Below are 25,314 nucleotides of genomic sequence, written 5' to 3'. Positions count from 1 at the left end.
AGGCCGCCTCAAGCCCTCTATTCCTCCCTGCCCCCAGGGCCTATGATTCTCCCAGGAAGGAGGAAAACTTACTGTTCCCAGACTGAGTCTTGAGTATTGAATAAAACCTTTTACCTAGGCCTATGGCACGTTTTAGGTCTTTAGAAGGAACTTCTCAAGTTTTGAGTAGTTGGAGTTCTTTTCTCTCAAGTCATCCATGGAGATTCAAGACCTACTTATTAATGGGGCGGGGGGGGGGGGGGGGGAGGGGAATTGCCCTAAGTCAGGATGTTTATGTTAATCTAGATGAGTAACCAAAATTTAAATGGTTTGGGAAAGACAGAAAACAACACAAAAAAGTTGTCGAGATATTTCTAAGGGCCAAAATAGTACGTGTTCAATTAAACAATACAAATGTCTATTGCTTTATCATAGCAGGGGGATCACACAAAAAGTTGACATTTAATGAAAGCTCTAAACAGTATGGATCCCTCAGGGGATGTTAGGGCCTCAAACTCAGCAGATCCAAAATGAAATTCACTCGGGACGCCTGGGTGGCTCAGTTGATTAAGTGTCCAACTCTTGATTTCCATTCAGGTCATGATCTCAGGGTTGAGAGATGGAGCCCTGCACTGGGCTCCAGGCCTAGTGTGAAGGCTACTTAAGGTTCTCTCTCCCTCTGCCCCTCCCCCAGTTCTCTCTCTCTCTCCCTATTTATTATTTTTTTGTAAGATTTTATTTATTTATTTGACAGAGAGAGACACAGCGAGAGAGGGAACCCAAAGAGGGGGAGTGGGAGAGGGAGAAGCAGGCTTCCCGCTGAGCAGGGAGCCCGATGCGGGGCTCGATCCAGGACACTGGGATCATGACCTGAGCCAAACGCAGACGCTTAATGACAGCCACCCAGGCGCCCCTCTTTCTCCCTATTTCAAAAAAAAAGGTTTCCCTTCCTACCTGCACCTGTAGTTCTCCTTTCATAACAATCCTCACGCTGATAATTCATTTTTTAATTTCTATTTTTCCTGTTACAAGAGGGTAGGGGCTACAGGCATTTTGCTTGCTACATATTGAAAGCTCAGAAATACGTATTTAACTTACCTCTGAACATGGTTTTCAGCAACAGCAAAGTAAGATTCTAGAGTGGGAAAGACTAGGCCCCCTGCCAGTTTCCAGATAAGAAACAGGCCCAGCGAGGGGCGCCTGGGTGGCTTAGTTCATTGAGCGTCTGACTCCTTATTTTGGCTCAGGTCATGATCTCAGGGTCAGAGGATAGAGGCCTGTATCGGATTCTCCTTTTCCCTCTCCCTCTGCCCCTCCCCCTGCTCGTGGTCAATCAATCAGTCAATCAAATCTAGAAAGAAAGAAAGAAAGAAAGAAAGAAAGAAAGAAAGAAAGAAAGAAAGAAAGAAAGAAAGAAAGAAAGAAAGAAGGAAAGAAAGAAAGAAAGAAAGAAAGAAAGAAAGAAAGAAAGAAAGAAAGAAAAAGAAAGAAAGAAAAAAGAAAGAAAGAAAAAGAAAAAAAGGAAGGAAGGAAAAAAATTGGTGAAATTCCCTTTGCTTGTTTAATGGCAGACCTGGAATCAGAATTTAATTATCCCAACAAGAAATTCCTAGGATTCTCTGGAAGAGATGGAGAGACGGAGTGCTTCCTTTGGCATAAATATTGAGTGTGATAAGAGGTTGAGGAATAAATATATGTCTGGTCTGTGATGTCTCCGTAAGTGTGAAGCACCCTGTCCTTTGGGAGTTTACTCTGAGTTCTGTGGTTCTCTTTGTTCTGAAGCTTTCAATAGTTCAATTCTAAGACTACATGGTTGGGGAAAGCCTTTTCAGAGTCATTCTGATGTGCTCTGGAGAAAGGAAAGAGAAAGGAAACAACTTTTTATGTTTTCAGCATTTGCCATCACTTGATAAAACATCTGTTACTATCCCCAACTTGAAGATGAGGAAATTTAGGTCCATAGAAGTTAAGTGACTTGGTCGAGGGCCCTATGGGCAAATGAGCTGTGATGACTGAGACCCTCAGGAGCAGCTGTGCCTCAGCCCTGAGAGCAGGAACGCTGGGCTGTTAGGCAACCCTCGGGGGAGACTGAAGACCTTCCTGTTGTTGACTGTGAGTTCAGCCTTGGGAATGAGCTAAAGCAGCGGTTTCCATTCCCCATCTGGGATACTGTGATTTATAATAGGAAATGTATATTTGGTCTGCCTCCTGGGTCCTGACATTTGAAACCTTAGGTTCTTGTCTAAGGAGGAATTTTTATTTTAAGGAGGCAACTCTGGGGGGCCTCCTGGATGGCTGCTGGATGGAGGCTGGTCACCAGAAAGACCAGGCGGGGATTAGAAGCTTGGAATTTATAGTCCCATCCCCCACCTTCCACAAAGTGGAGAGGGGCTGGAAATAGAGTTTATGATCCATCATGCCTACATGAGAAAGCCTCCATAAAATCCCAATACCAGGGGGTTCAGAGAGTGTCCAGGGGGTGACCCACCCCCATCTACACAGGGACAGAAGCTCCTGTGCTCAGAACCCTCACAGACCTTACCCTATGTATGTCTTCACCTGGCTTTCTTCTATATCCTTTATCACATCTTTTAATAAACTGGTAGATGGTAGTGTTTCTCTGAGTTCTGTGTGCTGTTCAAGCAAATAATTGAACCCAAGGGGGAGGAGGTCATGGGAACCTCTGATGTGTAGCGAAGTCGGACGGAAGTTGTGGGTAGCCTAGGGACCTACTACTTGTGGCGGGGAGGGCAGTCTCATGGGACTGAGCCATTAACCTGTGGGATCTGACGTGATCTCCAGATAGTGTCAGAATTGAATTATAGTGTAGGACACACAGATGGTGTCACAGAGATTTGCTCAGTGTGGGAATACTCACCACACATTTGGTGACCAGAGGTGTCAAATGTTATGAGTGTGGTTGTGGTGTGAGAGTAAAGGAGACACACAGGAGGGAGACTGGGTGGTTTTCTCACTCACCATCACAGGCAGGAGGCAGACCATAAAGCAAATCATATTTATACAAACTTGGTTGGATTCTAGAAGCTCTGTAGCATGCCAATTTTAGTTATCTCTGATATATTTACTTGTCCTATATATTTGCGATTGGTGATAAATCTTTTAAAAATCAGAACAGCCCAAGGATTTCTCTTCAGAGATGACTAGGAAAGAAGGAAGCGGGAGAGGAGGGAAGATGCCCTCGCCCTCAGGGGACAGTAAGGGTTGGGAAAGCAGACTGAGTCACCAGAGCCTACGGTAAAGGAAGAATGAAAGAACCCAGAGGTGTGTGGGTCCGAAAAGAGGACCTGGTCTGAGTAAGAAGTAGAGAAGCTGTCCAAGGTTCTCTGGCAGGTGCAGGGCCAGGGATGATGGGACTGGGGTTCAGACCTAGGTTGGAACAACTAATAAACCTCTCAAGCCCTGTTTCCTATAAAGGGAGGGCTGGTGGATGCCAGGTTTGCTCTGTGAATGGTGTACTGATTTGAGAACATGACTGTGTCTGTTCAAGGCCACACAGACAGTGACATCTGATAAAGTTGCAGCAACCCATCACTAAAACTTCATTTCCAAAACTGAGGATTGGTGGCCTCCCAGACTGGACAACCGGTACAAAGGTGAGTCTCGGTCAACAAAAACAATAGGCTGTATTTCCGCAGATCAATCTTGCTCCCTTTGTGTATTTATTGCACAATACACCACACATTTAAAGAAAATGACTTTTGAGATGCTCCAGGACCAAGCTTTCTGCTACACCAACATCCAAGGAAGAATTAGAACTTTGTCCGACAACACTGCTTCACCTTTATAGATAAACCTCCTTGTAGCTACCCCAATGCCAGGCCACTTTCTCTCTTCCTTACACTTGCCTAGCAAAACCCAATCCTGCTTAAGTCCAACACTTGCCTGGCAAAACCCAATCCTGCTCTGTCACTTGGTGCCCACAACCCTGCAGCTGCACATGGCTGGAAAAACCACCCAATGATGGTAGCTGGTCTTATTTGAAACTCATGGCAGCAAAGGTCGAAGGTTCTCTTAGGCCCTTAGTAGCCCAAGCAATTCCACCATATTCCCTTAGTCGGCTCACCCTTGGGACCTTTTAGATGAATGTCATACACCTCCTCCTCTCTCTTCAGCCTTTCATCCCAGTCTTCCCCTTCCTGATTCTCAGCTGGATGCTTTATTTCCCATTTCGCAATGCAAGTGGAAGCAACCACAAGAGAAATCCCAATTCCCCATCCATACACCCGCTTCAGTGCCCAAATAATTGGCCTCCTTCTGTAACTCTGGGTGAACAGTCCATGACCTAATCTAAGGCCAACTTGTACACTATGCCCCACGCCTTTTCACCTCTGGAGGACACCATTATCCCTTTATCTTACTCATCATTCATTTCCCTCCTCTACTGGATCAGTCCCATCAGCATCCAAACCCACTCTAGTATCACTCCTGTTACGTACACACATACCTTTTGAAATTCCTTTCCCCTCTAGCCAGTAGCCCATTTCCTTTCCTTCTTTTATAGCAAGAGCTTTTAATAAAAGAGTTTTTAATACTCTGCAATCACTTCCTCTCCTCCCATTCTCCCTTGAATCCACTGCGATCAGGCTTCTGCCTGGCCGTTCCACTGGGACAGCCCTTGCCAAGGTCAGCAACCTCCCCGGGATTAAGCTCAATGGTCACTTCACAGTCTTCTTGTCTGACCTGCCCGCAGTGTCTGTTCCTCTCTACCTTCTTGAAACACTTACTGCACTTGACTCATAGGCATAACTTCCTCTTGGTTTTCCTCTGAACTCACTGGCATCTCCTTCTGAGTGTCTGTGGAGCTTCATCCTCATACACCCGACCTCCGGATGCTGGAATGCACCAGGGCGCAGTCCTCTGACCTCTTTAATACTCAGTCAGCCCACATTCACTTCCCACATGAACTTAGCTTTCGAGATCACAATAGGCCAGCAAGTCCCACACTGACATGTCTAACCAGACCTCTCCGCTGAATCGTGGGCTCCAGAACCTACCTGCTGCACGTCTCCGATAATCCAGAGATCACAGGGGTTCTCTGTTTGGCCTCCAGAATCTCTCTGTGAGGGAAGCCCTGCCCTTCCACTCAGTAGACATACGTGCAGGAAAGTGTTGACATATCAAGTCTAACTGCTCTTCTTAGAAAGGCCTTCTTGCAAGGTTGGGCCTTGGTTGACGTCTAGAAGCTGGGATACCAAGAGTGTTCCCTCCACTTACCAAACTGATATGAGTGGCTCACTGTGCCTAAACTGGGCAAACAATATGATTTATGCTGAATACCAGCTTTGCTTCTGGGAGTCTGGAATTTGATAGACACTGGGCAGAAGCTGCCTACATGACCAGCCTCCAATAAAACCCCTGGGCACCGAGTCTCTAATGAGCTTCCCTGGTTGTCACTTTCCGCTTGTGTTGTCACAACTCATTGCTGGGGAAATTAAGTACGTCCTGGGTGACCGCACTGGAAGAGGACTCTTGGAAGCCTGAGCCTGGTTTCCCCATGACTCCACCACATGTGTCTTTTTCCTTTGCTCATTGTGCTTTATATCTTTTCACTGTAATCAGCCCTAACCATGAGTGTGACTATATGCTGAGTCCTGTGAGTCATCCCAGTAAATCACTGGACCTGTGGAGGTCTCTGGGATGCTCAACACACACATATCTCTGGGCAAGTCACTTCATCTTTCTGTGCCTTGGTTTCATCTGCAAAGTGGAAATAACCAACTCATAGGGTTGTTGTGGCGATTAAATAAGTTAATATATGTAAAGAACTTAGAACAGTGCTTGGCTTATGGTAAACACCCAGTAAATATTATGTTACCACAATCAAGAATATCTAAGAATATACAGTTAGATAATACAGGAAGGTAAGGCCCTGAATATCCCTGATTTTTTTTTTTTTTTTTTTTTTTTTGGTCTTACTGTGAAAGTTATACTCTTGTCATATCACAAACATTTAAGTTACTTGGGACTCTACATTTAAATACATTCACCTATCTGGAATAATTCAATTCTGTAAGCCACATATTGGCTTACCTACAGAAAAAAAGTGATTAGAAGTTCATCAATTAGTTTGTTTTCCTGAATAGTCACATGAATATACATGACAAATTCAGTCTATTAGAATATAACTGCAAGACATTTTATTGACTATAATCTATTGAACATTTTTATTCTATAGGGCATTTTACTATTAACAGAGCTCAGAAATAGTTGTTTAAAAGGTTACACATAACAAAGTCTCTGATTTCTCTTACTAAGCATTTGTGAAGGCTACTCTATGCAAAGCTCTATAAAGTCACAATGTTGCTGTGAAAAGGCATTTTGTATTTTATTTTATTGTAATTTTTAAAGATTTTATTTATTTACTTAGAGGAGAGAGTATGAGCAGGGGGAGGGGCAGAGGGAGAGAGAGAATCCCAAGTAGACTCTGCGCTGAGCACAGAGCCCAACACTGGGCTCAATCCCACGACCCTAAGATCATGACCTGAGCTGAAATCAAGAGTCAGATTCCTAACCAATGGAACCACCCAGGCGACCCAGGAATTTTGTATTTTAGACAGTGACTATCCTTCCCACTTAACAAATAGGAGCTACCCATCAGACCCCATCCTGCTTCCTCCAGAGTTCAGGAAATTCTGTAAGGACTTCTAGCTCATTTCTCAGATGCACACACACACCTCCAACACAAAGCAGGGAAGTGAAGCTCATTAATCCTGATTAAGCTTGCACTGCTGCACCCCACATTATCTCTCAGGTTTTTCTCTAGGGCCCTCTCATCTTTTTGGTCAAGACCAGGCATGTCACAATCTGCATGACCCATCTTTTCACTTCTCTATGTAAAACATTTGAGCGTATTTGCTCTGTGACTCCCCTCTCCTTGACACCCTTCTGAGATTGGGCGAGCTGATTAGCACATGCTAACCAGATTCAAAAACTTATTCTCCAGGGAAGCCCTGTGACTATGGTCAATTTTCCATGCCTCTCAAATAAGGAATCCCATTCTATGAGGTTCCCTTTACTCTAGGTTCTATTTGTCTCCTTGTCATGAAGTAGGCAAGTGGGTGGGTGCCCAGAACCTGGGCTCCAAAATCCATCTATAGGAGCCCTTCAGTTCTCACTGTAGTCAGTGGGGGGGGGGGGGGTCTGGGAGGCGAGGAAAGGAGGGCAAGCATCCACCCGCTGACCACCTTGTTTACAAAACATCAGAATTCTCTCATCTTGAGGAGTAAGATGCTACTGAGGTTTGAGTTTAGAATATAGTGTTTTGTGTAAGGAATCAAAAACAACTTTGTACTGGTGCTAGAAGGTCCTAATTCTTGCCCTCCCCCACCTCTGTTTGTTTTCAACATAGTGGCCAATTATCCTTTAAAAACTTAAGTCTGAATGCATCCCATCTGTGCTCAAAGCCTTGCAATGGCTCCCCATCTTATTTTGAGTAAAAGCCAAAGGCTTTGGGCGACTACAAACCCCTGCATGACGTGGCCCCTACTTACTCTGGCCTCATCCCCATCTTGCTCACTCTGCTATACGTAGCCCATGCTATTCCTCAAACACACCACGCATGTTCCTGCCTGTTTTCACTCCAGCTGTTTACTCCTCCTGGATCTCCTTCTTCAATACACACAAGGTGTGCCCTCATTTCTTAAGGTCTGTGTTCAACCCTGGCACTTCTGATTCATTTCACTGTTTTCTTTTTCTCCACAGCTCTTATCTTCATCTGACATACTATATATTTACTTGGTTGTTCACTTATGGTCACTCTTCCTCACCAGAATGTCCTCTCCAGAAGGGGAGAGACTTTGCCTGCTTTGTCCAGTGCTTAATCCCCAGTACCTAGAACAATGCAGGGTCCACGATAGGTACTCAGGTTGTTTTTATAATATGAATGAATAAATGAATGACTACTCAAACACTAACAAATTACACAATTTAATTCCTGTTTCATAGTCACAATTTGACTTCCAAGCATTTAGTACCCAAAACAGGACAAGAAACAAATTAGTGAAAAAGCTGGAGGAAAACAGACATCCCTTGAGAATGACTTTGTGTATAGAAACTTAAATATCTTTCAAAGCTGAGTTGGTAACTAAGAGTGTTAAAAGATCCTAAAATTACTGCAATCAATATGTCACAAGTCTAGAGAGATCAAGCTTTATGCAAGTACCAGGTGCTAATGCCAGAAATCCCGAGTGCTAATTTTTTTTTCAGTTCAGGTAGTCTTCCCTGGAAAATCCATCTTACGTTTTAGTTAATGTCAAGGTTTCATACGAGAAGCACAGATTTCAAATATGGTTTCCCATTGTCGCTATACCTGTCAGATGAAGTTCCTCGATTTTTGTTTCAGTAAAACAATAGTCATAACCATAGCATGAACATGACTTTGAGGATAGGTGACGGGGGGAGGTGCAGAGATAGAACTGAAGGAACTATGTGTCATAAGTAATAAAAAGAAATAGATGTCTAGTTCAGTTCTGTCTGGTTCCGGGACCATTTATTAATCACCTTCAGAGTATCAGGCACCATGCTAGGCACAGAGTAATCAGGGATGAATTAGGAATGAGGTGTTAGAACAGACGCATAAACAGATCATCGTGTTCATGTGATGGACTCAGGACTATGAGAGAGAGTCAGACTGCATTCAGTGAGAGGATGAAATTTCCCCAGGGGCTGTTCCTGGGGCTTTGGACTGAAATGTCAGGTCCAAAGTTTTAGAGTTTTATTGGCCAAGTCTTCTGCTAAGAAAAGCGCAGTCTTTAGAATGAGATTAACTTGGGTCTGAATGTAGGTTTCATCGATCACTAGCTGGGCAGCCTTGGACAGGTTATTGAACTATCCTGAGCGCGGGTTCCTCATCTTTAAAATGGGAATAATTGATACTCCACCTTATTGGCAGAGAAGAGTACAGCATAGGAGTTGAGACTCTAGAGCTTGAGTATCTGTGTTTAAATCCCAGTTCTGTGGCTAACTAGCTATGCACCTGCATACGTTGTTAGCATATTTATAGCTGTGTATCAGTTTACACATTTGTAAAATAGCAATGGCTATAGTACCTACTTCATGGTGATTCTTTGAATAACATAAATTAAAATTTTTCAAAGATTTATTTTATGTATTTGAGGGAGAGAGAAAGAGTAGAGGGAAGGGCAGGGGGAGCAAGGATCTCAAGCAGTCTCCCCAGTGAGCTTGGAGCCCCTCTTGGAGCTCGATCCCAGGACCCTGAGATCATAACCTGAGCCAAAACCAAGAGTCAGACACTTAATCAACTGAGCCACCCAGGTGCCCCTAAATTAAATTAAATTTTTATTAAGACTTTATGGCTTTAGTTTTTCTCGGGACGGTAGAGGCCGTGTACCGTCGCCGTTACTCTGAGGAGAGAACAGTCGGTAGAGGGGTGCAAAAATGCAGAGCAATAAAACCTTTAACTTGGAGAAGCAAAACCATGCTCCACGGAAGCATCATCAACATCACCAGCAGCAGCACCACCACCACCAATACCTGCAAATGGGCAACAAGCCAGCAGCCAAAATGAAGGCTTGACTATTGACCTGAAGAATTTTAGGAAACCAGGAGAGAAGACCTTCACCCAACGTAGCCAGCTTTTTGTGGGCAATCATCCTCCTGACATCACTGAGGAGGAAAAGAGGAAACTATTTGAGAAATACGGGAAGACAGGTGAAGTCTTCATTCATAAGGATAAGGGCTTTGGCTTTATCCACTTGGAAACACGATCCTTAGTGGAGATGGCCAAAGAAGAACTGGACAACATGCCACTACATGGAAAGCAGCTGCATGTGCGCTTGGCCTGCCATAGTGCATCCCTGACAGTCCGAAACCTTCCTCAGTATGTTTCCAATGAACTGCTGGAGGAAGCCTTTTTGGTGTTCGGCCAGGTGGAAAGGGCTGTAGTCCTCGTGGATGATCGAGGAAGGCCCTCAGGAAAAGGTGTTGTTGAATTCTCAGGGAAGCCAGCTGCTCGGAAAGCTCTGGACAGGTGCGGTGAAGCCTCCTTCCTGCTAACCACATTTCCTCGGCCTGTGACTGTGGAGCCCATGGACCAGTTGGATGATGAAGAGGGACTTCCAGAGAAGCTGGTGGTAAAGAACCAGCAGTTTCACAAGGAGCAAGAGCAGCCACCCAGATTTGCACAGCCTGGCTCCTTTGAGTGTGAGTATGTCATGTGCTGGAAGGCACTCAGTGGCAGGACCAAGTGGACCCCAAAGTCGAGGAAGCTCATGAGAAGCTGGAGATGGAGATGGAGGCTGCTCGCCATGAGCACCAGGTCATGCTCATGAGACAGGATTTGATGAGTCATCAAGAAGAACTTCGGAGGATGGAAGAGTTGCACAACCAAGAAGTGCAAAAACGAAAGCAACTGGAGCTCAGGCAGGAGGAGGAACGCAGGCGCCGTGAGGAAGAGATGCGGCGGCAACAGGAAGAAATGATGCGGCGACAGCAGGAAGGATTCAAGGGAACATGCCCTGATGCGAGAGAACAGGAGATACAGATGGGCCAGTGGCTATGGGAGGTGCTATGGGCATCAACAACAGAGGCGCCATGCCCCCTGTTCCGTACCAGCTGGTACCCCAGCTCCTCCAGGACCTGCCACCATGATGCCAGATGGAACCTTGGGATTGACCCCACCAATAACTGAACGCTTTGGCCAAGCTGCTACAATGGAAGGAATTGGGGCAATTGGTGGAACCCCTCCTGCATTCAACCGTGCAGCTCCAAACAAACGTCGCCGATACCAATAAAAATTTCAATGTCTAGTTTCCCAAAAACCCTTAAAAGAAGGAGCCTTTTTGGACGAGCCAGAATTCTGCCCTGGAAAAGTGTTAGGGATTCCTCCCAATAGTTAGGTCTTCTTTGCCTGTACTATTCTGAGGGAGTTTGCTGGAGACTGAGGACAAGGGAGGGGCGATATTTAACAAATCAGTTCTGTGTGGTATATCGTTTAACTAATTGATTTTGTGTGGTGCATTCCTGAGGTCTCATGTGATTGTTGAGGGCCTGTGGTGGGGAGGGGGGGAACCATGGCAAAATGGATCCAGTTAGAGCCCCCATTAATCTTGATCATTCCATTCATTGTCCATTCTGTTCTATTTGGTTTCTCATTATACCCTCCAAACCCCAGAGACACTGCCATGTACGCCAAAAAAACAAGCATCCCCCAGTGACCTTAGCCCTATTGGTCCATTCACTCGCAGGTGGGAATTCAGGCCAATGTCCACAGAGGTCATAGACAACATACATACGGTTCTGTTATATCCCATACATTGCCCCTTCATGTCCTAAGGAAGACATTTTCTCTTAGAGATTTTCATTTTAGTGTAACTTTAAAAAAAAAATCTTGTGTTAAGTTGCCTCCATCTTTTTTCTTGGGTTAGGACAACCCAGGAACGGCCCTTTTGTGTCTATGATGTCGCTCTTCATAGCTTTTCCTGATAGGCCTAGTACAACCTTGGGAACAAGGTTGCTGTACGCTGAAGGTCGGACAGTAGCTCTTAGCCTTGCCTATCTTAGGTAGTTACGCTGTGCATTTTTTTTATTGGTGTACCATGTTTGATTTGCCCCTGATATCTTTGGAGTTTTTCTGAGAAATGGAGCAGTAATACAGCATCAACTTATTAAAATACATTTTAAGCCTTTAAAAAAAAAAGACTTTATGGTTTTAGAGCAATTTCAGGTCCACAGTAAAACAGCTGAAAGGGCACACATGCACGGCCTCCCCACTGTCAGCATCCCCCACCAGAATGCTACATTTGCCCCAACTGCTGCACCTACACTGATACGTCACAATCACTCCAAGTCCATAGTTTACCTTCAGGTTCACTCTTTGGTATGCAGCCTATGGGTTTTCACAACTATATACTCACACGTACCCATCATTAGAGTACCATGCAGAGTATTTTCACTGCCTTAAAAAGGCCCTGTGCTCTGCCTCGTCGTCCCCCTAAAACCCCTGGTAACCACCGATCATTTTACTGTCTCCGTAGTTTTGCATGTTCTAGAATGTCATATAGTTGGAATCACATAGTATGCAGCCTGTTCAGACAGGCTCCTTCCACTTAGTCACATGCATTTAACTTTCCTCCATGTCTTTTCCCGGCTCCATAGCTCATGTCTTTTTAGCCCTGAAGAGCAGTCCATCCCCTGGATGCACTACAGTTTATTTATCCATTCACTTATTGAAAGACATCTTGGTTGCTTCTGAGTTTGGACAATTATGACCAAAGCTGCTATAAACATCCATGTGCAGGTTTTTGTTTGGACATAAGTTTTCAGCTCCTGGGGATAAATACCAAGGAGTGTGATTGTGGAATTGTGTGGTATACCCCTCTTTTTAAAGAAAAAAAAATGTTGCCCTCTCCCTTCCCAGGGCTGGGCATTTATCATCAAATTTAGATCCATCTTCAAACTAACATATACATGGTTACAGTAGGGAGCAGTGGGAAATATCTTTCTCATTTTAAATATTTCTTCAGCTTAGCCTTGTAGTAGTAATTATAGCTGACATAAAGACTCTTACGAATATCCTTATTTACATTCTTCCTTTCCTACAATAGCTGATTTCAAATGCCAAATCTCGGTTCATAACTCCCAGTTGAGCCTTAAGTACCTCTTCCAGCCTCGTATTTTAATGTTCACGGTGATTACCAAGGCAGTAAATGATGCTGAAGTGTATTCTAGCCATCAAGAAAAGAATCCATTGTAGGCCGACAGATGGTAACTAGAGTTATTGTGGGGATTATTTCATAATGCGTAAAAATATCAAGTCACTATGATGTACACCTGAAACCAGGAGGATATTCTATGTCAATTATGCTTGAATAAATAAAATAAAGATCCAATATTATTTTTACAAAGAAAAAAGATTCCATTACACATAATATACTACCAATGATAATTGCTGTGTCCTGATTCTTAAGAAATTGGTATGTCGTATCTGTTTGAAATGATAAATTCCTATTAAGCAGAATATTTGATAAGCAAGAATACTGTTTTTCCCATCCTATTGGAAAACTAAGTTTAAGGCCTACAATGCTCAATAAAGCGGAAGCTGATAACATGGTGCTGTAGGTATTGGTAAGTCCCACTTCCTCTGGAGAAAAGCAGCTCAGGAACTTTCTTGATTGAAAAACACAGTGCATCTCTAGTGGCCTAGGATCCAGAAATTTCAAGTCAGCTGATGAATTAGAGGCCAGTGTTTATTCCAGAAAATAAAATCGTTTTGTTGAAAAATGAGTATGAGCATTATGTATCGTGTCATTAAAGAAAGTTTCCTCTGAAAGCAAGAACGGCCTTCAACCAGATGTAAATATTCAGTCGTTTACAAAGGACAGTACAGTTTTTCTTAGAGTCAAATTATATCACCATCTTGGTTCTTCTTCGTCCGTCTGTGAACAATGACCAAGGTCAATAACTGCACTCAAACAAAAGGGTGCCAAGTCCTTGTGAATGGAAGGGCCTCCAAGAAGGTAGTAAGAAAAGGGTAGTTTAGGGCACCTAGGTGGCTCAGTCGGTTAAGCATCTGCCTTCGGCTCAGGTCATGATCCTGGGGTCCTGGGATCGAGCCCCACATGGGTCTCCTTGCTCAGTGGGGAGCCGGCCTCTCCTTCTCCCACTCCCCCTGCTTGTGTTCCCTCCCTTGCTGCAACTCTATCTGTCAAATAAATAAATAAAATCTTTAGAAAAATTAAAAAAAAAAAAAAAGAAAGAAAATGGCAGCTTAATGAGATATATTTACCTCACGGGACACCAAAACATGGCCATTTGTTCTTTTATTTATTCACACATTTTTTCACAAATAAGTTTTGTTATATTTTATTATTGAGATATAATTGACATATAACATTATGCTTCAGAATGTATCATAAGAATTTCAGAGTTTCACAAGTCGTGCAAATATATAAATTATTAAACTCATGTACATTTAGAAGAATCTATGACATTCCTTAATGTTCTCTTCCACTGAACTGTACTCTGCTTGGAAAATATGTACTTTAGAACAAACTCTAGCGACAAATACAGATCACAGTTTCTTGTTGCAAAAAAAAAAAAAGAAAAGAAACAAAAAGGAAAAAGGAAAAGTGTGATTTGATGAACAAAAGTAAAGAAGTAATTTCTCCCATTGCAGTTGCCAGTTTGGGCCTGCTCCCTGGTGCCAGATGGCCTCCAGGTGGCGCCAGAGTACAGCAGATTTCTACCAACGTGTCAAACCAAGTTGAAGAAAAATGGGTTTTCCTGACATGAAATGGACAGTTAACCTACATGGAGACCTAAAGTATGGTTTGTTTATCTCTGCATTATTTTCATGATTTTTAAAAATTGTGTTTTATACTATCAATAATCTGGCTCTTTTGCCAAATTTTAAGAGGAAGGGATTGTGAATGGTGTTTTCCTGACAAAAACTTCCTGTAAATATCAGCTATTCACATGCACCTGCTTACAATCCAAGCAGAAATTCAGGCTTTTTGAGGGCAAGCTCCATTCCTCTTTGTATATTTTCCCAGATTCTAGCTAAATAGAGCAAGTGCCCAAGAAATCCTTGATTAATTTTTAAATGATGCCGAGAAAAGAAGCAGCACAGTTTAAAACTGAAAGCCAGGGGGGCACCTGGGTGGCTCAGTAGGTTAAGCAGCTGACTCTTGATTTTGGCTCAGGTCTTGATCTCAGGGTCATGATCTCAGGGTCTTGGGATCAAGCCCCTCCTCAGGCTCCAGGCTCAGTGGGGAGTCTGCTTCTCTCTCTCCCTTTCCCTCCCCCCTCCCCCTGCTCATGCTTTCTCTCTCTAAAATAAAGAAACAAATCTTAAAAACTAAAACAAAACAAAACTGAAAAGCCAAGGGCTTTTGTGATGATTGAGATTATAGAAAGTGGAATACAGAGGAGAGGTTACTTAGTGAACTTGAAATAGGTATGCGGAATTGTGTCATGAAAAATGCCCTTGATGTGGTCATGGTCATTGTATTTTATTTTAAAATGCTCTTTGATAACAATGATATCTTTTCGGCACTTCTAGGAGTCCACTTTCCACCCAGCAGAACAAATCCAGAGAGTGTGTCCATCTCACACAGTGCTCAGTAAAGGGCAAATCCTCAATACTTAGTGAATGAATGAATGAATGAATGAATGAATGATAAGCAGCTAGAGAAAGTCTTACAATGCTACTTGGAATCAGTCAGTTGTAATTCTTGGAACAAGTTGCCAGGCATCTTCCTTTATGGAGTGTTGTATATCCTGATCTATTTATTTATATTTCCAGAATCTTCTCTTATATTACCTAATGTGGCTTTCTCTATAGATCACATTTACCCCCAGATTACACGTGCTCTACTCTCATACCTTCTCCTAGGTCATAGGTCATATCTTCTCCAAGAGTCGTATCTTCTCCAAGGGTCATATAATTCAGGACTTTGGAAGAATTCAGGGCTACTTTTTAATATTTTTTCCTGTATATTAAAGTGTGCTATAAAAATTCTAGAATTTCACAAATTCTGCAAACATAGAAATGACGCCATACATGAACCATGACTTAAACATATTATGTCTGACCAAGTGCATTTAAAAGAACCCATGACATATTCCTTTATGTTAAGCATGTTCTCTTAACTCATTAAGTCCCTAAAGGATGATTTGTTACTGCCCAGGTAGGGCAGGGGAGGGTGTGGGGTTAGTCATTTTAAAAACTATGAATCAGGGCGCCTGGGTGGCTCAGTTGGTTAAGCGACTGCCTTCGGCTCAGGTCATGATCCTGGAGTCCCGGGATCGAGTCCCACATCAGGCTCCCTGCTCAGCAGGGAGTCTGCTTCTCCCTCTGACCCTCCTCCCTCTCATGCTCTCTGTCTCTCATTCTCTCTCTCGCAAATAAATAAAATCTTAAAAAAAAAAAAAAAAATTTAAAAACTATGAATCAGTCTCTGGGCTCACATTAACTGAGCCTTTCCTTCTATAGCAACTTCAGATTTATGCTGTGTCCAGCAAATGTGGATCGAGCTGCCTTCAAATATTAAATCTTTATCCTCTGGAATGGGACCTTAAGAAGCACTGGTGACCACCTGTGCCTCCTGGTCACCCAGATGCAAAAATGAATGAGTAGATTAGCCCTGAAATGTGGGGTGGGTGGGCAGACAATAACGGAATGCTTTCTACATGACATCCTGTCGGTGGGGCCACGGGGAGAACTTTGATTGCTCCCAGAGAGAAACACCCCATAAGTGAGAAAAATGAAGAGGGTATTAAGCCATCTTGCCTTTAAATATAGCAACAATACCCTCGTTTTGGCGAGTGTCAGCAAAGTACTGAGTAATGGAGTCAAATTCAGATAGAACCACATAAAAGGATCTGTAGAATATATTCTCTAGGCAACCTTTCTCCCTGTTCCATTTGAACCTCAGTCTTCTTCCTTCTGTGGCCTCTTGGGTGGTTTTTTGAGACCAACGCGCCCCCCCCCCCGCCCCCCGCCAGCTCTCTAGGCCTCTCCCTTTCCTCTAGTGTCAGTCAACAAATAGACAGACAGTGGGTCTTAAACTTGAAGGCTTCTCAGACATTTTGAGGGTACTTGTACAAGAAGCAGAGGACTGGCCCTGGTACAGGATGCCCCTGCTCATCCCCACTGGGGAAAGTCTCCTCCTCCTATCTGATGGAATGGTGAAACTGTTCCTACTTGGGCTTACGATGTAGGTTTGCATATTGAGCAACAAGCTCTGAAGGCTGAACATGCATTTGCAGTAAGTACACTGTTCTAATCAAGTCAAACCTACAGCAAAGTTAGCTATGATTTCACAGTGTATCATCAATAATGTACCGCAGGGTGATCAGGCATCACTGCTAAGCAGGCCACGTAATTGACATAATTAATATCGCTTTTATACAAATCCCATCTTTAGATTTCCCCTTCTCATTCGATTATGCTCCTCCCAATGTTCTCACTCACATGATGATGTGAATAAGTTGAAACCAGAGTTTAGATAGATTTTGTGAAGCCATTTGGGTTTTGGTATAAGGAATAGTGTAGGAAAATAGAAAGACATTTGAAAAGTAAGTCATTAAAGAGAAGAAGGTAAAGTCGGGAAAAATAAAAACCCAAAACTTCCCAGATTCACAATATTGTCCAGACTGCCTCTTCCCACGTGCCCTTGAATGACACAGGCACCTTCAGGATAAATGGCTAACTCGAACATCTTCAGAAAAACAGGAGGTAAATAGATTTTGACACCAACTTCTGACAGCGAGTTGGGAGGGAGACAGGGGTTGATAAAAAGGATATTGATGTGAAACACCCATATAAAAAGGAACTTTGCCCAAGCATACTTTATGTCTTGCAGGGATGTTTAAGGTTGAGAGGTTAGAGAGGAGGAAAGTGGCCTCAGAAACAGTTTCTAGGTTGGGTGTGGACCTGAGTTGTTCTCAGGCACATCACTGCCAGGGAAGGATACTGTCAAGTAAAACTCCAGAAAAACAAGAAAATGATAATATTCGTTTTATTTGTAGTGTTTTCATCTCCATTCTGTTTCAGCAATCTATCCTAGCCAGTGGATTAGAACAAGAAGAAATGAGTAGTTTATCCAGCTGAAAGGTAGCAGAATATGGCACATTTAGCATATTGATTATTTTGAGCTAAAGGCAATTGAGAAGCAGATACAAGAGAAGTTCTCTACCCTCCCCCATTTGCCTAAAAGCAAGACATACATTTGTGGGGGTGACCCCTCCCCGCTCTACCAGGAAGGACAGAAGTTAATCACCAGAGAAAACTATAGACTCATATCTATCCAGAGACAGGCACCAGAGGAATCTACATAAGAAACTTTACTAATCTGATCTTCCATTAGTTCACGCATATATTCACCTTCCCACAATTTGCTATTTTAGAAACTCAAAGTCCTTTTCCTTTGTCTCGACACTTCTCTGCATATTTATTGTTCTTTGGTTTAGATGCCACATAACCCCCAAGTTCTAACCACCCCTTTGAGTTGCTCATCTCTGAGTGCTCCCATGTGGATGCATGCTGCACCTGCTAATAAAAGTGTGCTTGTTTCTTTCTTGTCAATCTGTCTTTTGTTAGTCTGATTAATAGAGCCCTCCTGGAGCACCTAACATGAGTAGAGGAAAAAGTTGTTTTCCTCTCCTACACAGCTGACTACAGAGAAAATCAGCTTGTGAACTTTAACCAAATAAGATATTCTCTTGGAGAAATTCAGTGAGGACTGTAACACTATAAAAGGATAAGCTGAAATATACCAAAAGACAATAGCTCCAATGGCATATTCATTCTGTTACAGGGAGCAGAAAGCCTGGAGAAAAGGAAATAGGAACAAAATCCCAGAAACAATAAAGAAATACAATAATAAATTAATGATCTCATGATGGCAGGTGCACAGAATAGAAAGGTCACGTTTCCCAGGGGTCCGATCTTGCGACAGACTGAGTTGCAAGGCACCAGAAACTGCTCATTAAAGAGTGAAGACCTCATATTAGAAACTTCTCTCACTTCTATAAAGTAGTCAATGTCTAGATTTAATCCATCTTTTGTCACAAAAACATTCTTTAGAAGTGTCTACTTAAATTTAATACTTAAGTTGTAATTTTCCATTCTCCCTAATCACAATAAAGTTTCAAGATAAGAAAAATATTTTTTAAAGATTTATTTATTTATTTGAGAAAGAGAGAGAGCACACAAGTTGCGGGGAGGGGCAGAGGGAGAGAATCTCAAGCAGACTCCCTGCTGAGCGCAGAGCCCAACTTGGGGCTCGTTCTCATGACACATGAGATCATGACCTGAGCCAAAACCAAGAGTCAGATGCTCAACCGACTGAGCCACCCAGGGGCCACAAGATAAAAATATTTTAAGAGGAATCTCCTATTAGGTTGTTCAAGGTGGTTTAGTTTAGCACCTAAGTGCTAAACTTAGTTTTAGTTTGAGCCACTAAGTTTTGACAGAAATCAAGGTAGAGCATTGAAATATTCTCCCATGGCAGCCCACCTCCCCCAGAGGGCCCCAAGGTATGTACATTTCACTGGGACTGTTGGGCTCAATCCTGGTAGGACTCCCACCTCAAATGTGGTTGGAAACAGCCCTCCAGCTTCTTTCTGCATCTTCGGGCAGTGACCAACACTGCCCACTAGCTTTGAGGGTTCACTAAAGGCCCAGAACCACTTTGTAAAGAGAGTGCACCCTGGCTCTTCATGGGTCCCCTGTGTCCCTGGGATTTCCAGGTGCCCATGGGGGCATTGCAAATCTGCTGCATCCAAGTTTCTCCAGCCAGATTTGAATGTCACACGGTGGTGGTAGTTTCATTTGAGTTAAGGCTGTAGTCCACAACACCACACAAATGACTGACATGGTCTATGAGAGAGGAACCAGTTGGGCATTTTGTAATGTATCTTTATGATGCAGGCAAGTCAGTCTGAGTTGTACTTCTATGGGCGTAGTATGGTAGTGTGATTAGAAACACAGGTTCTGGAGAAGCACTGCTTGGATTTGAATCCATTTACTTACTCTGTGACATCAGACCCTTCCTCTGTCTAGTGTCCTATCTATAAATTGAGGAATATATATCAATATAAAAATATGAGAGAGAGAGAGAAAGCTACTATGGGGAGGGGGGAGTCTGATATGGATAGCTATAGTAAGACTACCCTAGGATGGAGTGGGGTTCATTTGTTTAAATCAGATTCAGCCAGGGGAGTGGGATCTAACAAATTACACTACAGAAAATTATGCCTTCAAATGAGGAACTGCAAACTCAGAAGGGGGTAATTAAAGTTCCTAATTGTACAACATTATTCAGAGGTCCTCCACCTCCTTCAACGAATTAGCATGCCTCCATAGATCCAGTCCTAAAGGTATACTGAAAGAGATGTGGCTAGATTCTTCAAAAGTCAAATAGTATGCAAAGAAACTCAATAACAACTAAAAATGAAGCCACAGTTTTCCTGTCTCTTCTGTACTTCCCTTGGGTTCTGTACATGCAAGCCAAGTTATCCCACACAAGCATGCTCACCCCCAGGCAGGATTAGGGCAAAAGAAGGAATCCAATATAGTATGTGGCAGAAATCTACAGGTCCAAAGAGGAGCTTACTTTGGACCAGTAGTTCTTAAACTTGGCTGCTTAAGCTGGAAACATCTGTGGAGTTTTTAAAACTACCAACAGCAGTATGCTGGTAAACTGGCTTTTAGCGGCAGGTGGGGAGAACTCATTTGTGATTTGTAGTGTCTGCCAATTGCTATGGTAGAAATACCACATGGTGGCCGATTTCAAGACACCAACATGATGAACACGGGCTTGGGAAGAGCCTTCCAGCCAGGATGAGCCAGCTTCAGCACACAGCTGGGCCTCACCAAGGACTCTGTTTTAAATGGTGAGGGGGGAGGCCCGAGAAGAGGGTCACTGAAAACCAGCACCACGTGATTCTAATGTGCAGCCATGTTCGAGAACGCCGACCCAGTTCCTGTGGCTTTCTCTCAGGCTGCTTCTGCCGGCACCTTCTCATCCTCTGCTCTACAACTGTCCGGTCAGTACGTTGTTCCTTCTAAAAATTGTTGCTATTTTTTAATATTGTGCTTTAGGAAAGCTGCTTCTGCTCTCCTGCCCTTGGTTGCTCACTGGGAGTGTGGAGTGGATGGTCTCTAAAAGCAGTTGATTTGTTCAAAACCATGCATTAAGTGATGTGTTGGAGGCACATTGTGGAAAACAAGGTTGGAAAACATTCTTCCTGACTTCAAGAGGCTTATTGTCCGGAGGGCGAGGGACAGGAGTGAGCCAACAGCACCAGGAGGGTGTGAGAGAGGAACACAAAGAAGGGCGTCAGTGCAGGCGCCATTTATCTGCTAATCAGAACTTTCCCAAACCCTTTGTTGCATCTGGTGGGTAACTGGGGACTAAACGCTCTTTTCCCCAGCCTCTTGGAGTGGCCATGAGACAGTTCTGCCCAGGGAGAGAGAGACAAGTCAAAATCAGCTGGGAGTTCCCAAAAAGGCTTTTGCTTTTTCTGTTTAAGAAAAAAAGAGAGAGCAAGAGAGAAAGAGAGAGAGCGCGAAAGAGAGCGAGAAATAGAAAGAGAGGATGAGAGAGAAAGGGCGGAAGAGAGAGAAAGAGAGAGCGAGAGAGAGCGAGAGAGAGGGGAGCACATACCCAAAGCTGATACTGCATCTTGGCCCAGACCCCGTCTTACTTCTATCTGGAGCCCGAGGCAGCTGTTGGCGCTGCCACAACCATTTGTAACCATGAAGTAAACGCCAAGAGAATCACAGGTACACTTGCTCTAGCATCTTCCAGGCACCCAACAAACCAGAAGCTTCCTCTGTTTGTATACAGCTTCTAAGTCAGGTGTTCTCTGACTAGCAGCAGAACACACACCACACTGCAAATGGGTACAGGTATATACCCGAACTGGAAGATGGGATGCTTCAGAGGATGATTAACAGTTGAGCCAAACTGTAAAGGGTGAGGCAAATTAGTGATGGGGGAGGCATGGGGAAGAGAGGGGTTCTAAGCAGAAGACCGTGTGAGCAGATACCTCCGGGCACAGAATAGTGTGGCTGGTTTTGGCACAGCAAGTAGAGAAGGTGACATGGGCGTCCATCTGAGGGCTTGGGGGAACTGAAGCTGGAGAAGCCAGCAAGTGCCATGAAGCATCCATTGTGGTAACTAAAGGAATTAGAAATTTATCCTAAAGATAAAAGTTAACTTTTAAAGAATTTTAGGCTGAGAAGGTACATGGTTAAATTTGTGTTTTAAAAAGATAATGTTACCCTTTAATGCAGGATATTACTTCTCAGACTTTTTTTTATTCAACTCCTTTATTTATAGTAGGGAAAAATCAGAAACAACCTGAATGTCACCAATAAGACATGGTAAAATAAATTGGAATACTGCCGTATGATGGAATATTTTTGCAACTGTATTTTTAGGCACTGTGTTATTACACTAGTTGACATAATAACTAAAGAAAAATGCATAGTATAAAATTATATCCCACACAAATCAATTTTTTAGGAAAAATGGAAGAAACATTAGAAAAAGAATTATGAAATAATAATGACAGTTCTTGCTAGATAGTAGAGATACGACTGATGTTTATTTTCTTCTCTTACAGTTTTTATTTTTCTAATTTTCTAAGTAAGACGTTTTCTAATGGGGGGGGATGTTACATAAAATGTAAGAATGGCGGCTGGAGGGGGCCAGAATAGAAGCAGAGAAATCAATGAGTTGGTATTTATTCATTTTTTTTCTGAGTTTTTGTGTTGGGTGATCCAGAGTTGGAAAACAGTATTCCAGGAAATGCTCTGGGCTTTGCTCTCCTCCCTCAATAACCTACTGTGGTCCCCCAAGATTTCTTGATTTTCTGGAATCCCATTCCCTCTTTTGCACTTTCAAGGCTCCTAAGTGAATTTTGTCTCTGTGGGCTTCCTTAGCTCCAGCTTTTCCCACCACATTGGGTGAGCTCCCATTCCATCCTCCTTGGAAGTAGGAATGCCTCTGTTTTTCCTCTCCCCGGGAACAATGTGATCACATGTTTGGGTTCACACTAGTCACAGTTTCTGCTCTGACCACTGCTCCCACAATATGCAGCCCTGGAGAGCCTGGTTTATATCATGGGACTCTTTGTTACCAGTGAATGGGAACAATTGGGTGGCAGTGGGTGGTGGCCTAGGTTGGGCCTCCACTCAGAGGCAGTTAATCAGTGGGCTGACATTTTAAAGCTGAGTAGGCCCGTCAAGTTCCTGCCCTTGGGGACTCGAATTGGGAAGTACAGAGAGAACCAAACGTAGCTAAAGCCAAGAGGTAAGGCTGTGGTCATGATACATCATGAGAAAGCGGACACTATGAGTGGGCAGACTCAATGATGTAAGGAAAAATGTATGCAGAGTAAAGGTGAAAAGTGAGTTGTAGTGAGAGGTGAACAAAGCAAACCCCCCAAAAATAACCAACCCACATAAACAGAAAGGATTCCAAGTGAAGGGTCTGACACCCCAGCTGTTGAAGTTCATAAACATTGTTGCCTTAACAGATGCTCGCTGATCTACTGCTGCTTATTTTTTTATTTTGGTTCATCTCCCTACGTTCCATGGGTTTCCTTATAATAATAAACCTGCTGCCCCACCTTCCTTTGTACTTTATTTGACTTATGTTGTGAAGGTTTCTGTTTCTTGAAATCAGAAGGGCTAAACTTGAATTGTGGTGCTCCATTTACTTATTTATTGAATTATTTCTTCACTTATAAATTCTTTCATATATTCCACATAATCTATTAAAATAGTGCCAGTACTCTATGCACTAGGGACAAGAAGATAAGCAATACAATACTTGCCTTTAATGATTATTCAGTATTCGCCCTCACAACGATAATAGAACCTAAACATGAGAGGTAAGTAGAAGGATGGAATAGATACGGTTGAATATGGGATGTGGGTAAGAGAAGACCTAAGGAAAATGAAGGAGGAGAAATTTTAAATTACGTTTCAAGCTTCTGCCTGGGTCATTGAGAGGGTGACAGTACCATTCACCAAAATAAGGAATTCTGGAATAAGGAATGTTGAATTTAAAGACATCCAGGTCTGAAAAAATTAAAAATGAAAATAAAAATAAAGACATCCAGGTCTGGGTATCCAGTAAGCAGCTGTGGAAAGCAATCATAACTTAAGATTGGGATAGATTAGCATTGATTTAGGAAAAAATAAATATTACCAATATTTGGATCTATGGCTTTTACAATGAGAGGAAAGCTAAAAACAGAATTCTAGGCAATAGTCAAGGGGAGGCCAGAGAAAGAGGTTTCCTGGAAGACAAAAGTAGGAATCATCCAAGTAATAGAACAGGAGAGAAATCTATTGTGGATACCAAGGAGCAGATTACTTCAAACAAGAGGATGTAATCAACAGTGCAAACACCTCAGAGATGGTGAGAAAGACATAAATAGAAAAATGCTCACTATATTTGTAATACAGAAGTTACCGGTGCCCTAAATGAGAGGACTTATGAGAGAAAATCATTAAGATGGTATCACTAAGATGGCAATGAGCTGAGGATCAAGCAATAAGTGTGAGTTTATTCATTCGGTAAGGTAGACCCTAACAGGTAGGAGAGAGACAGACTCTACCCAAGGGTGTAGAGTCAGGAGTTATTGGAACCCGTATGGGGGAAAGTTTAACTCAGATTCCAACTGAGTGCCCACACAGAATTGCTCCTCTGTCTTCTGGACTCTTCCCCCTTTCTCCCAAGTCCATTGTGAGGCCCTGCATGAGCTCCTGGATGCAGTCTCTCTGCCTCTGCTCTTTCTGCAACACTAGAAGAGAACCAACCACTCTTCCAACATACACCCTATCTCTTAGGTCTTCCCAGCCATTCCACACCTGACTATGGGGACATGTATGACCTTCTCTTCTAAAGGACTAGAGAAATAAAGTGGGAGTTATATAAGAAGAAATTAAAAGCTGTGCTCAAAAGTATGGTTTGGAAGAGGAGAGCAGGTCTGGCCAAGATCAGGTATGGGCCTTTCAAGTCAGAACCCCTCTGGGGTTCCCCACATCTGTTGGCCCATATCCGCACACCTCTCATGACAAACATTCTCAAAGGACCAACTTACACAGGGGAATGAAATATATTGTTAACTCATAATTTTTAAGATTCCTCTCTGCATCAACAAGACACAAAATCACAATCCCTCCCTTATATTAGAGAAATTTTGAGATAAGATATTTCAAAATAATTCAAACTTTGGTGAGAGTCTTCTTACTTTCCATATAGGGGGAGGGAAGGGAGTGCTTAAGGCCTACCTTGGCTGCCCTGCCATGAGCGTCAGAAATGGATGATTATCTGAACCAAGTTCCTGAGTAAATAGAAGGGGTGGGGCTCCAGGGCACAGGAGGGAAGAGCTCACCTTATGGAGGAGAATGAAAGGATTGAGAGCAGGTGCAGACACATTTGTAGATGTGGGGCAGGGTAAGACAGAATTCTAGTTGATGGTTTTGATTTCTCGGTGTATTATAAGCAAAAGCTTCTAGCAAGAAGAGTTGAGGAAATGGGTACTACCACTACTACTAATAACAGATCCATTTATTGGGTATTAAAGGTGGGCCAGGTCCTTTTTTATACACTGTCATATTGAGCCCCCATCTCCACCTTCTAAAGTATGACTAATCCTTAAATATAAGTTTGCTAAAAGAGGGCTTGTTCGGTATTTTATTTCTCAGCATTGCTAGGAAAATGGAAAATGCTATATTGCAGTTTTCCACTGAATACCTATGCAAGTTACATGAAAAGCTATACAAATAGATATGCTACTCTACATTTGAAATAATCTATCCATAGGCAA

General features: G+C 43.0%; 1 pseudogene; it reads left to right on the top strand.

Moving 5' to 3' along the window:
- Positions 1 to 9,326: 9,326 nt before the first annotated feature.
- Positions 9,327 to 11,007, top strand: LOC118539388 (non-POU domain-containing octamer-binding protein pseudogene; annotated as a pseudogene).
- Positions 11,008 to 25,314: the final 14,307 nt, after the last annotated feature.

Source organism: Halichoerus grypus, chromosome 9 (assembly GCF_964656455.1).
Source record: "Halichoerus grypus chromosome 9, mHalGry1.hap1.1, whole genome shotgun sequence".
Classification (NCBI taxonomy): domain Eukaryota; kingdom Metazoa; phylum Chordata; class Mammalia; order Carnivora; family Phocidae; genus Halichoerus; species Halichoerus grypus.
Note: the sequence above shows the minus strand (reverse complement) of the source record. Positions and strands in the feature narration are given on the sequence as shown.